Here is a 15,856-nt window from a genome sequence, read left to right as displayed (position 1 = left end):
GAAAGAGCAAATGCTGGAGATATCCTACTAGGAAATAATATACTAATTATTCAAAGGTACATAATTCCTACTCTAGAATTGGCTACAAGATGTCATCATAAAATATCTTTAAAATAATGTACTTTCCAAAATGTTACCTATGACAATCTTAGACCATTCACTAGTTCTATTTGTAGCCGAAACATGCTCTACACCATTTTATAGCCATGTACGGTGCTTTAAGAATAACTTGGTAAGGGATGCAGTATTTTGACAGAAACTTGCACGTGAAATTGAATAGTTGTTTGACAGAAATTGAGACTGTTCAGGTGATTTTAATATCCTATGGCAAACTTTCAATGTATATATCACAGGAAGTTGTGTTGAGATATATTGAAAGCTATTCACCAAGTGCTTGCATGTATAGAATCCGAAATCAAGTTGATAGAAGATAAAATTACCAAGAAAACAAATGGGGACTTATCATTGCAGTTGAGAGAAGCAAGACGATTTGCTGAAATGGCAGATACATTACATTTATAAATGGCACAAGACTAGCTAGGCAATATGGGGAGGAAGATCGTCCAGGGAAAGCTTTGGCGTAGGCAATGCACAAAGAGAGAGAGAGATAGAGAATGCAGATAGAAGTGGAAGATTATAATGGCCACATGACTAGAGACAATGCTGAGAAGAAAATATATTATCAAAATACTACGAAGCATTGCACACCTCACAAACTCAGGCAACATGAAGAATGATGACTAACTTCCTAGACCAAATATCACTTGGCTGTTTGGATTATGACATGGGCGGGGGACTTAACAACCTATAGAAGAAATAAAAAAGGTAATAAGGTCGCTCCTGAACAATAATGTACCTAAATATGACAGCCTAACAACAGAATTCTATAAACAAAATGCAGGAGAACAGGCTACACATCTCTTGTAGATGTAGGAAACATTATTGGAGAGAAAATGGGTTATCAAGCCCACCCATACAGCATTAATTACAGTATTACTTAAACCTAACATACATGTGTCTAGGCCTTCCTCATATAGACCATTATCCTGATAAATATAAAGAATAAAATATTTGCTAAACTGCTAGCGTCCCTGCAACTACATTTGATGCCATCATTGATAATTAATGATCAGGCATATTTTATTCCAGGATGCTCCACTCTGAAGAAAAACTTAAGGAGATTATTTGCCTTGTAACATAATATACACCCTGGGATGCCTGTAGTGGTGGCCACACTGGATGGATAGAAGGCATTTGGCACTGTTGAGTGGCCTTTTCTTTTTAAAGGTCTAAGAAGATCAGGAATGGATACACACCTCATACAATTGATATGTTTTCTATACAACTTCCACAAAGCTATAGTATTAACTAACAAGATACAATCAGCAGAGATATCTCTAAAGCAGGGAACCAGAAAAGGTTGCCCATTGTCACCCTTGCTCTTCACTATGGCAATATAACCATTAGCCTGCTGTATCAGGGAGTACGACAGCACTGAAGATTGAAATGACACTCTTCTAATAACATTGTATCTGTGTATGCTGATGACATGCTGTTTTATGTGAAAAGGCTGCAGCAAAACCTCCAACCAATTGTAGAGGATATAATAAATATGGCTCATTGTCAGGTCTGAAAATTAATTTGAAAAAAAAAAATAGAAAGGAATCGGAATTGGTACCACTAACTAAAAATACCTGACGCTGGAACACAAAAATTAATTTTAAACAGAGCTCAGCTAGTATCAAATATCTAGGTGTAATTGTGCCCAATGATACCTCTAGATTATACCAGGGAAATTGCATCAATACACTGAATGGGCTAGTGGAGAAAGGGGTAAAATTGCCTTTATCTAAGGCTGCTAGAGTATGACTAGCAAAGATGGTAATAGCCCCTAAATTACAATACATATTTTTTTCATTTATAGTCAATAAGACTTTTTTTTATCATTCTCAAAGAATAAGACAGGAAAAGGAGAAAACAAAGAAATAAAGGAAGATGGAAGGAAGTAACAACTTCATCAAAACGTTTAAACGGTCAGATTCCATGCTGAGTTCATGTGAAAAAAACACTACAGTCATCTAAAGTCAGTTAAATCATCCAATGTATTTACATTGCGTTCCCAAAACTTAGTGTAGTGGTGAATCAGATTAATGTAATTACCAGCCATGTAATGTCCCAAATTGGGCTTGTAGTCAGGTGGTTTTTATGAGAATTAACATAGGCCAATAAACTATTCCTGCATATTCCTACTAGACTTTCACATTCTACCAGAAGGTGTTGACATTTTTTTCTAGTGCAACAACCCCACATAGTTTACAGGCTTGTTCAGCTCTAGGGAGTTGTAATCTTGTCCCAATTATCTCAAAGGAATCATCCTCATTTAATTTAATTTTCAAGTATTTCCAAGGTATGCTGTTATTTGGGTAAGAAATTATATAAACTGGAGTACGCAGCTGATTAGATTTGGAGAGTATATATTCAGAACTATTAGACTTGGTTGACTGATATACAATGGCCTGGTTCGTGTCAAAGGAGATGTCACCTAGTCGTTCATTGTGTATCAGTCATATCTAGTCCAATGTGCAGAAACAGGTAAATATTTGCTCTAAAGGCGCTTAGTAGTGAAGATGTTGTCCAGAGTGGTCTAAGAAACTGGCTGGGTGATTTATAGGCCTTAGTAGTGCAGCTAAGTAATAGTAGTTCAAGTGAAGCAATGTGCCAGATACAGCATTAGCACATTTCCAATATAAGTTCAGTCGCCGCACAATCAGTGTGGAACTAAGCTGACTTTGATTAAACATCAAATAAACGGTTTTAAAAAAGGCAGTTCACGCAAAGGTTTTAAAGAATTGCTTTCCATGCAGTCGAGAGCCTTTCCACGTTATATATGGCCCAAATTTCCTCCCCGTTTGGTATAATAGGCAGTATTTTCGTGCGGCAAACTTTAATAATTGCACTAACTGCATGTCCACCTTGTTTGTGTGAGAAGGCTTTAAGTAGACCTGTTTGCTGGTTCACTTTGAATTGAGTACTATGTAGTTGTGGGCCCCAGTTTAGCTTGTTATCAATTATGATGCCAAGAGATTTGTATTCCGTAACTATCTCTACAGGGCAGTTGTTTAAATTCGACCTGAAAATGTTATAGTTAGTTTTATTTGGATGAATAACCCTAATCTTGTACTTCTCAATGTTTATTTTTAGTGCAGTATGTATGGCGTAAGTTTACAAAGATTCAGTTTTGCTTACATCTGAATAGGTGTATAGCTCATTATGAAAATGTAATTGGCATACCACAGCCACTGTATGACACTCTCCACAATTTTCAGAGGACAGACTTTTGCAGTAAGCAGGGAGCTAGGTAAATCAGCCAGATATAAATTAAAGAGGGTCGGCTAATATACAGGCCTGCATAAGTCGGCAGCCAGTCTGCAACAGCACCATGTTGATTTGTTCTATTTCTAACCCTGGTGTTCGTGTGAAGAGCAATAAGAATTGTTAAAAGCCCCTTAGGGATGTTCCAATTCTGAAATTTGAGCCAAAGTTTGTTCCTCACTAACGTGTCAAATGCAGAACTGAAATCGATTTAAGCAGTGTACATGGGTATTTTGCAGATATTCCATGCAATCTCAACAGTAGTAACTAGTGTTAGTGTGTTAGCTTATGTGCTGAAATCTTTTCGGAAGCCTGTTTGATAGAGGGGTAAGATGCTGAACTCTTCAATCCATCTGTTCAGTTCATTCACGAGAACATAGGCATACATTTTGGCAGGTGCATCTAGCGTAGCCAGAATTCAGTAGTTACTCGGTTTGTATAAGTCTTTGTATAGACAGGCACTATGATGTGGGCAGTCCATGTGCTAGGAAGAGATACAGTATGACTAATAATGCTAAACAACCTATGTACTACTTCAGCCCAGAATAAGGTGTTCATTCTCAGTAAAATATTGCAAATGCCATCTGGGCCAGGTGCCCGTGATGGTTTGCAACTTTTGATTATGGTTCTTAGTTGGTTGGCTATATACGAATATTCCCATTTATGTTTATCTGGGTTAAGATTAGTAAATTCAGTGGTGTTTGACCCTATAGTATTGTTAACGTGAGAAACCCAGTCCTCCTTCGACACTCTGCTAATAAACGGATGTGCGGTTTTGGTTCTGTAGATAATAGCTCAAAATGCACAATGATTCCTAGAATTAGAACAAGAAGCAAGCGAGTGCCAAAGGCCCCATCAAGTAGTCGAAAGTGAGCACAGAGACATTTCTGGTACATTGCTCTTCTTGAATGAATTATGTTGGCAATTACTGTCTCTGGAAGATTCATGCCTGTAATATGATTTGCTTTGATTTGTTTATTTGTACCGCGCTAATTCCTCAATGACGACATCCGAACAGAGACTGTATCTTGGTGCAACGTTAAATTAAGAGAACCAGCTAGAGAAACTATGAAGGTAATTAGATAAAAAGGTACATTTTAAGTTTCTTTAGAAATGTTTAGAAGGACTCAAGATTCCAAAGAGCAAAGGGAAGAGCATTCAAAGCCCGGAGACCAAATACGGCAAAGCGCCTGTCGCCTCTGTGGACAAATTGAGATGTGGATACTGCCAGTAGCTTTTGAGCAGAAGAACAAAGAGATCGTCTCAGATGATAAAGAGTAATTGGGGCGGCCAGGTATACAGGGGCCAGGCCATTAAGACACTCAGAAACAACACAGAGGACCTTAAAAAGGATCCTCTGACGTACAGGCAGCCAATAGAGTGAACGGCGTGAGTGGGACATAGAAGTGGTTTTAGGTAGTCTAAAAGGAGTCTAACCACTGCATTCTGGGCAACCTGTAGGCAGTGAATTTGGCATTCTGGGATCCCGGTCAGTATGGCATTGCTATAGTCAGGATTGGAATTAACCAGTGTACCAACAACAGATGGATGATCTTTCGCAGAGGTAAGTGGGAAGATGGGTCGTAAAAGTCTAATCCGATAGTAGATAGATTTGAGCATCTCACGAAACTGCAGGTTGTAGGTCAGATTAGACTGCCATATACAGCCTACATTGTTTACCTTGTGTGAGAAGGCCATAGGCATGTCAAATGGTGCTGGACAAGGTGGGAGGTGTTGTGGATCATCCAGGAGATGTTTGGATTCCAGCAAGATAACCTCAATTATAGAGGGGTTGAGTTGAAGTGTATTAGCTAGCATCCAGCTTTTAATTTCCTGAGCACAAAGATCCTTTGTATTCAATTTGTTCCATTATTAATTGTGACATAGATCTGAGTATCATCTACATAAGAATGGTAACTCAGCTCAAACTTGGAGAAGAGCAGCAGAGGGGAAAGGGAGGAGCCCTGGGGAACACCACAAGGGACAATAAGAGAGGTGGAATAGAAGGTGCCCATTTTTATCTGCTGAGTTCAATCCGATAGAAAGGATGAGAACCATTTCAATGAGTGATCCAACACACGGTTGCCCTTCGACAGCCTAAATTTAAGGATGTCAAAGTCGACCATGTCAAATGCTGCTGATCATGGTGGTGTCGGACCCTTCATGCTATTAGATCTGTCGGCGGCTTTCGACACGGTCAATCACTCCACCCTGGTCTGCCGTCTGTCTGCGGCCGGCATAGCTGGCCAAGTTCTCGACTGGTTTTCGGCCTTTTTGGCAGACTGCGCCCAGTCGGTATCTCTTCCTCCCTTTCACTCTGCTCCTATCTCACTTGTATGTGAGGTTCCTCAAGGATCGGCGTTATCTCCCATCTTGTTTAATATTTATATTAGACTCCTCCTGGTCCTTCTTCAGTCACATGGGTTCTGCTATTATTCATATGCGGATGACACCCAGATTTCAGTCCGTTTGGACCTTACTCAATCTGAGACAGCTGCTCGACTGAGGAAATGTCTTGAGGATCTAGGGGTATGGATGACTTCCAATTGGCTAAAACTTAATGCTAGTAAAACTGAGGTCCTGGTCGTAGGCACCACTTCTACCAACTTGTTCTAGACTGCCGACTTTTGGCCTTCTTGTCTTGGCCCCCTCCCCACGCCTGTCCTGTCGGTCAGAAAATTGGGGGTTAAAATCACTGCCTCCTTGGCCATGGATGAGCAGGTGGCAGCGGTCTGTAAGACTGGCCATTTTAAGCTTCGGATCCTGCAGATGGTTCTCCCCTTTATTCCCACAGCATGCCAAGACCCAGTGGTCGCTGCTCTGGTATTGAGTGTACTGGATTATTGTAATTCGCTCTACTTGGTGCAGTCTCGCTACTTGATTAAGCTGTTACAACTTCTCCAGATTGCAGCAGCCAGATCTATTCCCCGCCCTCTGTTTGGAGCACATATGTCTCCACTGCTGAGGTAACTGCATTGGCTTCCCGTTGCAACTCTGATTATGTTGAAGTCTATGTGCATTGTGCATCGGGCAATTTACGGTATTGGAGCAGAGTATATGCAAGCCAAATTTGTGCATTATGCCCCTACTCGCTCTCTCCGCTCCCAGTCGGATCTTATGATAGTCGTCCCTCAGTTTAGGTTGACTCGCTAAGGGGGGCGTGCCTTTTCTGTTGTGGCTGCCAAAGGCTGGAACGATCTTCCCCTTGTTTTGCAGAGGACAGCCGAAAACCTTGTTTTTCGACAGAAACTGAAAACAATATTATTCCAAAAGTGTACCTTTATTGAAACCTCCTTTATGCTACCAGTGCCATGATGCCTTTGGGCGTACGTGCGCGCAACAAGTTCAGATAACCTAACGTAGGTCGAGCATGATGAACAGGTTAAGGTCAACTTCATCAGCAGAATTCAGTATGTCACATGATACTGCGATAAGAGCTGTTTCAGTACCATGAGCTTGCATGAACTTCAGTAGTTGAAAAGTAGCAACCTTTTCTAAGATTTTAGCTGGTCATATAAGACCTGCAGTTGGGCGATAATTCTCAAGTATATTATGATCCTTCCTTTATATATATCTTCAATAGCTGGGTCAAAAAGGATTTCTTGAGATCCTTAGGAAGCGCACCATGTGCAAAAGACAGGTTAACAAAACCTGCAATAGAATCGCTGAGAAAAGAAGCATGACGATTAGCTAGGTAGGCAGGAATAGGATTATAATTATTGTTTGATGGTTTCAAACTTGCATAGTAAGGGAAAAATTTCCTCCGAAGAGACTGTGGTAAATTCAATTTGCTCAAGGGAAACTTGTGAATAATCAGTTGCAGAGGAAGGATAGTGGGAGGTAGGCAATTGTTAATCAATATTCAAGTGAATAAAATTAACATTTTTCTTTAAAAAAATCATTAAAATAGTTTTCTGCTTTGAGAGATGAAGGCAGGGATGATGAAATGCATGAAAGATTGCATGGATCTTTAGGCTTATTAATTGCTGTTTTGATCTGGCTTTGCAAGAAGCCCGATTTAGGAGAAGAATACACCAGATGTTTTACCTTTTTCAAGGCCCTCAGAGATGCAGTGTACCATTGCAGAGTACCATTTATTGGTCTTATTGGCTTTGGTAGTTCTCATTTTGAGAGGAGCAACATAATCACAAAGCTTCAATAGCTTAAGCATACTGGAATTGAGAAAACCTTCCCATTTTAAATTGGGAATATTGCGGTCCTTGTTGGGGTGGCGGGACAGGTAATCCACCGGGTTGTTGGTCCCTGGCCTGTACATTAATTTGACGCCATATTCGATAAGAGCGAGCATCCACCGCTCTATCTGTGGAGGGGGCTTCGAGGACACGCCCGCTAGGATGGGCAGGAGAGGCTTGTGATCTGTTACGACAGTAACCGGCTTTCCGAGGATGTACAACCGAAAATGCCTGCAGCCCCACAGGATCGCAAGCGCCTCTCTCTCAATCTGCGAGTAGCGTCTCTCTGTCTCTGTAAGGGCCTTACTCGCATATGCGATGGGTAGCATTTCACCCCTGGCATCCGCCTGCATGAGAACTGTCCCTAGGCCCACGGGACTGGCATCCACAACGATCTCGGACTCTGCAGTGGGGTCAAAGTACGCCATTGTGTCCTGGTCAGACAGTGCTCTCTTGATCGCCAAGAAAGCCTCCTGTTCACACTTGTCCCAGACCCACACAGCGTCGTTCTTGGTCAGGGCCCGCAGGGGCTCAGAGAGTGAGGCCAGTCCTTTGATGAATCTGCCACAATAATTCACCATCCCCAGAAAGCTGCGCACCTCCGTGGGTGACCGGGGCGCCGCTGCCTCTCGGATGTCCTTGATCTTTTCCGGGTCAGGAGACACCCCGCTTGCGTGGAAGACAAAACCAAAGAACCCAATACGGTCCCTGACGAACTCGCATTTCTCCCGATGCAGGGTGAGGCCTAGGTCACTCAGCCTTTGCAGGGTCGCCTCCAGCCGCTTCATGTGCTCAGCTTTGGATGTAGCAAAGACGAGAATGTCATCACTCATATTAATAACACCCTTGAGTCCTGCCAGAGCACCCCTGATGGTATTTTGGAAGACCTCTGTGGCCGAGGATATGCCAAAACTGAGGCGCTTGAACTGGTACAAACCCTCGTGTGTGGTAAAGGCGGTAATGTACTTCGAGTCTGGGTGCAGTTCAAGCTGATGGTAACCAGCTCTCAGATCCAGCTTAGAAAATATATTGGCTCCCTGCAGTTCGCCGGCAATGTCGTCAAGCGTGGGAGTCAAATGGCGTTCACGCTTAATAGCCGCATTTGGAAGCCGCATGTCTACGCAGATGCGTACCGCGCCAGGTTGTTTGGGCTTGGGCGCCACAACGATGGGCGAGACCCATGGAGTCGGCCCCTCCACCCTTTCAATGATGTCCATACTGTTTAGTGTTTTGAGTTCATCCTCCACTTGGGACCGTAGGTGGAATGGAATCCTACGGTGCTTCAGCGCTGTCGGCTGTATGGTTTCATCAATGTGCAGCTGCACTGGTTCTGCCCTCAGCTTGCGAATCCCCTGAAAGGTGTTGGCAAACTTCTCCAGAAGCGTGTCAATGTCCCCTTGATAGACCTCCAGTGCAAAGTGCACAAGGTCCAACGCTTCCGAGGCAGCACAACTTAGCAGGGACCGTGGGCTGACGTCGGTGACGAAAAACCTCGCTTTATCACTTTGCCTCCACGGGACACTGGAGCCACAAATACCCCCTTGATGGGCAGGGGAGTGTCACCTCCAAATGTGAAAATTCTGGCTCTTGACTTGTCCAGGGGAGGCGGGCCTGGAATGGCCTCATAATGTTCTGCGGCCAGCACGCACACCGAGGCCCCTGTGTCTATTAGCACATGTGTGGGGGTCCCTTGAATGTCCACAACGCACATCGGTTGTCTGCGTTTCTTCGTCCCTGTAGCCAGATTCGAAATGAAGAAGACCTCTTCATCTTCCTCTTCCTTCTCGGCTATGTTGAGCCTCTGAGCCTCTTGCTCCAGCGCGGCGACACTACGCTGCCTGCTGAAACCACCACCTGACCTGGCCGGCCCTCTCTGCGTGGCAACTGGGGCAGCGGCCCGACACATCCGGGCATAGTGTCCCGGCATGTTGCATCTCCCGCAGACTCTCGATTTCGCTGGACAGTCTTCTGTGTGCGGCAAGTCATAACCACAGTACTGGCAAATGGCAGAGCCACCCTGTGGTGATGCTGCCTCCTGTCTCTTCTGGCTCCAACAGGGCTTCGATTGCGTCTGTCTCCCCATAGCAAAGGCCTACTCGTGTTTGCCTGGGCGTACTGCTGCGTCCATTTTCGCCCCTCTACTTTCGGTGAGTTCGTACACCCTTCCATTGTCCAAAATGTGAGCTAGAGTCATGCCCGGCTCCCTCAGAATCTGCCTCCGTAGTTTGCCAGAGCTGCAGCCCTGTGTCAGTTGATGGCGAACCATCACATCTGTATCTGCCCATCTGCACGTGCTTGGCAACAGTCTTAGGCGTGCGCAAAACTGATCTAACGACTCGTCATCATGCTGCTTCTCCCCACACATGACAAACCTGTCAAAGTCAACATTAGATAGAGGGATAAAGTGATCATGGAGAGCAGTTTTGACAGCAGTGTAGGTTGCAGCTGGCAGGGTGAAGGATTTGTAAATGCGTAGTACTTCTGTACCTGCTGAATATAGTAGGGTTGCTACTTTCGCATCATCGTCGGTTTCTCCTGTAGCAGCAAAGAACATATCAAGTTTTTTTGATCCATAGCAGCCATCTTAGGCCCAATTTTGAAGGTGGGCCTGATGTGTCGAATTCTTGCATGGGTTGTAGGGAACCATGCTGCCTTCTCACCACTCTAGCCGCCGCAGGAGCCTCTCCGTCGCTGTCCATCATCTTCACAGGTCGCACAGGCATCTCAATCTGAAGTAGAGGCCGCAAACCTGTCTGAAATCGGCTTCGACGTACCTGGACTCTTTAGCTGAGGTACTGTGGTGATGTCCTTTGGCTGCTTCTCTCCTAAAACCTGTATGCCCAGGTCAGAAGTGCAGTCCCCTCGACTGGGGGCTGCAGGGTGTCCAAAAATGAAGGAATTGTTTCCTTCAGTATTTGGGCAGTGCACGAGCACCCTCGCGGGCCGCTACTGCCGTACATACCGAAAACAAAATGGCCGCCATCACTCGTGTGAAGTTCGTAGCACACGTGAGGAGGAAATACTCATAACAACACGTTTACACATGTTGAGCGTTTCACTCCCCGTGTCCCGCCTCGTCGCCAATGTGATGGGGTCACCCGTGCCGCCCCATACTAATAGACACACGCATGCATACACTGACACCAGTGACCACACGTCTATATGTTCCAGGGTCCCGGCGGCAACTGCTGCACGGACCATCTTTATTGCCAACACGCATGCACGGCCAGGTCAAGGCTCGCGCATACGTACAATCGCCTAAAGACGTAACACAATCGTTCCTCAACTGTGTAGTGTGAGAACATGCAAGTGTTCCACAAAAGAATGGAAAATGGTATGCTAGGATTGCTTAATTAACAAAGGTTGTAGCGCTATGGGGACCCAATGCCAGTTTGTAGGTGTCGGAGCTTCAAAGTTATTTAGTGCGGTTAAGTCAGCACCAACCAAGACACTGGACCTCATTACATGGTAGGCGGTAAGGGTTTACCGGTACCGCCTTACTACGAGATCCCTTTGCGGGTTGGTGAATTTAACGCCTGCTTTTTGCAGGCGTTAAAAACCAACCCGCAAAGGGACCAGGGAGCTAATTACGGTACCGCAATTTGCGGCACCGTAATTAGCGCCTTCCCAATTCCCATAGAGCCCTATGGGGCAAAAATGGGAATGGGGAAGGGCAATGGGGGAAAGGGGAATTACCACCCCGCCAACCTTGGAATAGGGCGGTAATTCCCCTTTCCACCAAGGCGGTGCCAGTATTTTACCGGCATGGACCAAGGTGCTAATAGCACCTTGGTCCACCGCCATCCGTGTAATGAGGCCCACTTTGTTTACTTCCGATAGATGGCATGTCTTTTTACTCGACCTACTTAAGGGTATGCTGATGACTATACAATCGTATCCTTTTTTTTACAAAGTTCAATATTGTAAAATGGCAAATATTCATGGAAGGAAAATGAATTCAAATCCACAATAGAGGTAGAATAGTGCACTTCATTGCACTACTATAGCAATATCATCTGAGGCAGTACTGCGCAAAGGTATAATACTATGAAACACCTGCAATATAGCGGACCAATTTAAATGCTGCTCAATAGCTAGGCAAAGAGGCTATGGATTTATAAAGCCTATTTAGTCTTCTCCAAGTCCTCATTTAGGTTGGCAGATCTTGCTTTGTGTAAAGTAGTATTCCTCTTTGTAAGCAGGTGGCCTCTTAGTTGGAAATGGCTCATCTGGGGTGTTGTGACGAACCAGGGGTTGCGTCCCTTTCTATCAACAAAGGAACACTGCTCCAGTAATAAAATGTCACCCTGGTCAAAAGATTTCTCTGGTTTCCCCTACTTTGGACACTTACGTACCATGTCAACCACCATGCTTAGAAAAAGTGGCATCAGTAAGAAATACATGTGGTACTGGGACGAGGAGGCCATACGGAATGCATCAGAACTGCAGTTAACATTGTAGTTGCTTTACGCTAACCAAAAGTAATCACAGCATAAAAGCAGAAGAAGGACAAACATCAGGTTGTTGTTAAAGTAGCAGTGGTCGTGGAAGCGGTAGTAGTAGTAGTAGTAGTAGTGGCTGGAGAAAGAGAAAATGTATCACGAAAGAGATGAAAGACCTGTGTGTGCTACGGGATGTGAAGAAAGAGAAAAGAAAAGAAGTGCAACAGATGAAACTGCAAACTATATTATTGCTGAGACCGGCAGGAAACCACTTATCCAGTTTAAGCTACGGCAGAAACCGAGTCTTGTGAAGTGGTGCCGCCTCCATTTGATAAGTCAAAACAAACAGCTGAGCGCAGGTGGCGGCAACCAGAAGACTTAGGCGCCAGTCGAACAGCAATCGAGATGAAGCATCTACAGGGGGAGACCACACTTCCTAATAAGTCTCTCTGATACGAGACAGACAACCAGAAACGTTCCGGAACCGGGTGTTTGCCCTAAGCTCGGCAAAACATTAGCCAACGTGGGAAATGCCAGAAAGCAGGTGGAGAACGAGCCCCTGAACACCAGAAGCATTTACCATCAGTAAAGATGGCCACCCGGCAGAGGTAGTTAAGAAATTATAAGTTACTCACCGTAGTGACTAACGTACTCTTAGTCCATAGTTCCCTTTCCTCCATACTGTATGGGCGTCCCTTCCAAGGGACGGGAGACAGAACCTTTTTCACCAGAAAAAACCTTCTTACCCTTTAAATTTAGAGGCGTGCGGCCCAGTGAGCATGCGCTGCCCTGACTCCACCCTCAGGCGCCACACTTCAGTCCCCATTGACGCATCGACAATAGATTTTAACATTGCCTAATGACACCAGTATTATTAGGGGGGTGGTTGGTGGGACGTATGGAGGAAAGGGGACTCTGGACTAAGAGTAAGTTAGTCACTGCAGTGAGTAACTTATAATTACTCTTACATCCCGTCCCCTTTCCTCCATACTGCATGGGCGATTACAACTGATTGTAGCCCCAGGGTGGAGAGGAGACCCTCCTTAAGCAAATAGGTTCCTGAGAACTGCCTGTCCGAAAGCCGCATCAGATCTAGAGCCGGCATCCAAACAGTAATGCTTGCAAAAAGCAGAGGGAGAGGCCCAAGTGGCTGCCTTGCTTATGACTTGCCGGGGGACATGGCGCTGGAATGCGATGGCCGTTGCCTTGGCCCTGACTGCGTGGGCATGCATGTTGGCCGGGAGCGGCTTGTGCTGGTCCTTGTACGCTTCCTTGATGCCAGAGACCATCCAGCGGGCTATGGAAGCCTTCGAGGCCTGATAGCCTGGCCTCGCGTCACCGAAAGTAACAGGGTGTCCGACTTGCGGAAGCCCTTGGTCCTGTCCAAGTAGAATATCAGGGCGGGCCTGACATCCAGGCAGTGCAGCACTCTCTGTGCTTCGTCATTGGGATCAGGAAAGAACATTGGAAGGACTATTTCGGCGTTCAAGTGAAATGCAGATGGAACCTTAGGCAGAAATGCTGGGTGCGTCCGCATGATTACCTTGTCCCTGTGAAAGGTGGTATATGGTTCTGTGGCGACCAGCGCCTGAATCTCTCTGAATATGCGAGCTGAGGTAAAACCGACTAGTATGGCCGTCTTGATGGTGACCAGCCTAATGTCCACGGACGCCATTGGCTCGAATGGTTTGTGCGCCAGGGCACACAAGACTATATTCATGTCCGACACTGGGTGCGGTCTCTTGACGGGTGGGTAGTGCCTGGCAAGACCGGTCATGTGTTTCTTGATGATAGGGTTGGAGGAGGAAAAAATGCCTTCCTCCAAGTTCCTGTAAGCTCCAATGGCTGCAAGGTATGTACGGCAGGTGTCGACCTGTACGACCGAATGAGTGAGGTGTGCTGAAAAGGTGAGCACGTCGTCCAGATTGCAGGCCAAAGGGTCAATTCCCTTGGAGTCTGCCTAGAGGCAGAACCTGGTCCATTTGCTCTTGTACTAGGCCCTGGTGGCTTTGCTCCTGGCGCCCTGTATGATCTCCAGATTGGCATGTGAGAGGCTAAGGTGCCAAAGTGTTACCTATTCAGGTATCACGCTGTGAGTGCTAGCTTCCCTGGCGCGGGGTGGATGATCCTGCCCCCCTACTGTGCCAGAAGATGTGCTGGGCCCGCCGGGAGGTGTATCAGGGGTACCTCCGAGAGGCTGTGGCGCTCTGAAAACCATGGTCTGGCCGGCCACCATGGAGCAATCAGAATGATGCGCAGCCGGTGCGACTCCTTCATCTTGCAAAGAACCCTGTGGAGTGGGCGGGAAGGCGTAGGCCTTCATGCCGGTCCACTGGAGGTGAAATGCGTCACCCAGAGAGCCGGGGCCCTGACCCGGCCAGGATGCGAACTGGGGGCACTTCTTGTTGTGCCAGGTGGCAAAATTATCCACTTGGGGGTGACCCCACCTTTTGAAGATCTCCTGAATAACTAGGTCGTTTAGCTGCCACTCGTAATTGGCCGCTCCCAGCCTGCTGAGCCTGTCTGCCTTCAGGTTGGATTCCCCCGGAAGGTGGACTGCCAAGGGGCAAATTTCGTTTTCCAAGGCCCATTCCCACATGCTGATTGCCAGTCTGCACGGAGGATGGGGATCCGGTGCCTCCCTGCTTGTTGACATAGTACATGCTGGTCGAGTTCTCTGTCTGCATGAGGACAACCTTGCCCTTGAGAAGTGGTCGGAATGCTCTGAGCGCTAGCCAGATGGCGTTCAGCTCCAACCAATTGATGTGGTATTCCTGCTCCTGTCGAGTCCAGGGGCATGTGGTTCGAGAGATCGTCCAGGGTGGCTCCCAGCCCTCGAGCAAGGAGTCTGTGCTGATGGTGGCCTGCGGAGAAGGCGGCCGGAAGGACTTGCCCGTCCATAGGTTGCAGTCCCTGGACCACCAAATTAGCTCCGGGTGGGGTGATGGAGGAACGTTGATCATTTCGGATTGAGAGCCTGGCTCCTGACTCCATGAGGCTGCGAAATGCAGTTGAATCCTTCTCATCCTTAGTCTCATGTGCGGGACGGCTAGCAGAACCGCCGCTAGTAGACCCAGGAGATGTTGATACCACCAAGCCAAGGTCAACTCTCTGCTGAGGAAGTGGACGGTGGCCCTCTTGATGGCCGAGATCATGTACTCCGACGGGAAGACCTTCTCAGAGCACGTGTCCCCAATGAGTCCCAGGAAAGTCAGAGTCTGCGTAGGGAGCAGCTGTGACTTCTTGAGGTTGAGCGAGAAGCCCAGGTCATGCAGTGTGTTCATAAGGGCATGGGAGGAGCGGTGAGCCGCCTCGGGATATGTAGCCCCGACGAGCCAGTCGTCGAGGTATGGATAGATGTGGAAGCCCTGCTCTCTGAGGAGGGCCGCTACCGCGTTCATGAGTCTGGTAAAGACCCTGGGGCTAAGTTGAGGCCAAACGGGAGGGCCTTGTATTGGAAAGGGTAGACCATGATCCTGAACCATAGGAAAGAATGGTGGTGCTGCTAAATCGGGACGTGTGCGTACACGTCCTTCAGGTCTAGGGAGCACGTCCACTCTCCCTTGTCCAAGGTCTCTGCTATCAAAAAAGCTGGCATAACCATCTTGAATTTTTGCAGGGGTAAGGAGAGGTTGAGGGTGGAAAGGTCCAGCACAACTCTCAGGCCCGCCTCGTACTTCTTTGGAATGGTGAAAATCCTGGAGTAGAAGCCAAAGCCTCGCTGGGAGGCCGGAACTTCCTCCACTGCCTGGCTCTATATGAGCGACCGGATCTCCGCCAAAAGAGTTGCTATCCCAACCTGTGGGAGTGGAGGGGAGGAGGAAGGAGAGGCTGGGATGGGTAGGCGGT

General features: G+C 46.6%; 1 protein-coding gene across 7 annotated transcripts in view; it reads right to left on the bottom strand.

Annotated features, from left to right (window-relative positions):
• USP54 (ubiquitin specific peptidase 54) overlaps positions 1 to 15,856 on the bottom strand; it is a 2,840,272-nt gene that overhangs the window by 254,232 nt on the left and 2,570,184 nt on the right. The gene's annotated exons all lie outside the window — the stretch shown is intronic.

This window comes from Ambystoma mexicanum, chromosome 8, assembly GCF_040938575.1.
Source record: "Ambystoma mexicanum isolate Mex_15411 chromosome 8, UKY_AmexF1_1, whole genome shotgun sequence".
NCBI lineage: Eukaryota > Metazoa > Chordata > Amphibia > Caudata > Ambystomatidae > Ambystoma > Ambystoma mexicanum.
Note: the sequence above shows the minus strand (reverse complement) of the source record. Positions and strands in the feature narration are given on the sequence as shown.